Genomic DNA, 2,380 nt, shown 5'->3' with positions numbered 1-2,380 from the left:
AAATCAACTTTGCACAGAAAACTTATGAAAACACAAAGCATTCTGTCCTCACAACTTCAGTCCACAACACTGGCAAATGGAGTCAAAACTATATGCTCATAGTTTATCACCACAAACTATGAAGCTACTAGAAGAAAACTATGGGGAAATGCTTGAGGACACTGGTCTGGGCAAAGACTTCTTAAGTAAGACGTCCAAAGCACAGGCAGTAAAAGGAAAGCAGACAAATGGAATAACACGAATCTCAAAAGCTTTTGCATGGTATGATACATTTTCAATGAAGAGACAACCTAAAGAATGGAAGAAAATATTTGCAAACTATACATTTAATGAGAGAATACTAAGCAGAATACATATGTGTGTGTGTGCATATATACATATAGAGAGCTCAAACAACTCAGCATAATAATAATAATAACAATAATAATAATAATAATCGTGTATAGACAAATGAATCAGGCTCTGTGGCTCCTGGGAACTGGAAATCTTCACACGAAGGCAGAGAAAGCCCTTCCAGAATATTTCCTACATTAATCACTCAAGAACCATTTCCAAAAGCAATAAAGTATATCTGGCCAATCCATACTCAGCACCAAAACTTGCAGAATTTTGACTTTGCCTTTTTGATACTGACCTTTCATTTTAAAAAATAATTGTTTTGTCCTTTTGCTTCAGAAATGTATAAAGCAAACAGAAAACATTATTTAGGAATGACTGACTCTATATTACTGAATCAAGTATTAAATTTTGCTAAACAGTTGATCTTGGCAAATAGAGATGTAACTACTTCTTGATGCCAACTGTAATTCAAATCTCTTCTCACTAAAGAATTAATGAAATGCTTAGTCAGGCATGGCCAATGAAATTAGAATTAGCCCAGTCTTGCCATAACTTTCTGCTTCCTTACTGTCCTGAGTTTTAGTGGGCAACAGATTCATTTTTGGAGATTATTACAGAAACATCTGCAACACTGTTTTTTGCATTCATAACTTAAAGCTTTCATAATTATTGCAGTTTCTCAGTCTCTCCATGTGAAATTTCTCTTAGCTATAGGATTTTAGATATTTCACAGTTCCTTTTGTGCTTTGAAACACACAGGCCCAATTCTGCTACTTTAAGTGGTTTCATGTTCCACTTGTCTGCTCAGAATATGTCTGTTTAATCTGCCTTCTACGGTGATTGATTTCTTTATACTATACTCTCCTAGACTGGTGAAGTTTCAAAGTTGAATCTAGCTTTTTAGGATGTAAACAGCTGCTAAATTCATGGCAAAAATGAGATGCTACCTTAAAATGTCTATCCAGGCTGGGCACAGTGGCTCACGCCTGTAATCCCAGCACTTTGGGAGGCCGAGGCAGGTGGGTCACCTGAGCTGAGGAGTTCAAGACCAGGCTGGTCAACATGGCGAAACCCTGTCTCTACTAATACAAAAATTTGGATGTGGTGGTGTGTGCCTGTAGTCCCAGCTATTCGGGAAGCTGAGGCAGGAGAATCGCTTGAACCTGGGAGGCAGAGATTGCAGTGAGCCGAGATCGTGCCACTGCACTCCAGCCAGGTGTGATGGCAGGTGCCTATAATCCCAACTACTCGGGAGGCTGAGGCAGGAGAATTGCTTGAACCTGGGAGGTGGAGGTTACAATGAGCCAAGATAGCACCACTGCACTCCAGCCTGGCAACAGAGCAATAATCTGTCAAATAAATAAATAAATAAATAAAGGTTCACAAATTAAATGCCTATAGGGGTCAGGTTGGAAATATGAATGAATAAAGCAGCCCAAGTGGAAGATGACAAATAGCAACTGACACTCGGCCTCAGCCATAGTGTTGGGGATACCACAAGGAGTGGTGGAGATTATGGCCGACATCTAAGTGAGACAGCTGAGCCTTGGCTCCAACATGCTGTTACCATACTAGATCTAATATGGGTCTGGTGTGGCAGATTTTCTGATTTGCAGAAGAGAACTTGGATGTGCAGACTTTTAAATGTGAAAGTTCCAAAATTATATATGATGGCAATGAATTAAATTTGAAATACTGTGTGGGGCAACAGACATATCTGCAGGCCATACACAGGCTAAGGACTATGAGTGTGTCACGGTTGACAGAGGAGTATGTGAGGACAGCTAGTTATGGCGATGTGTATACTGGCCCCTCTGTCATCTCTAAGCACAATCCTCCAACTCCATTTGTATCTGGAATCAGGATAGTGGATAGTAGAGGGCTCATCTGGAAGTGATAATGATAATGATAATGATGAGTGGTTCAATTTGATCTCTGTAGTTTTATTTCTTCTTAATGACTCATTGTATAGCAGATGCTGAACTCATCTTGAAGTTGATGGTATCTTGGAGGCTTTTTTTTTTTTTTTTTTTTTTTGAGA

This window comes from Colobus angolensis, unplaced genomic scaffold (assembly GCF_000951035.1).
Source record: "Colobus angolensis palliatus isolate OR3802 unplaced genomic scaffold, Cang.pa_1.0 Scaffold444, whole genome shotgun sequence".
Taxonomy (NCBI): Eukaryota; Metazoa; Chordata; class Mammalia; order Primates; family Cercopithecidae; genus Colobus; species Colobus angolensis.
The sequence above is the reverse complement of the archived record's forward strand: the minus strand, read 5'-3'. Positions refer to the sequence as shown.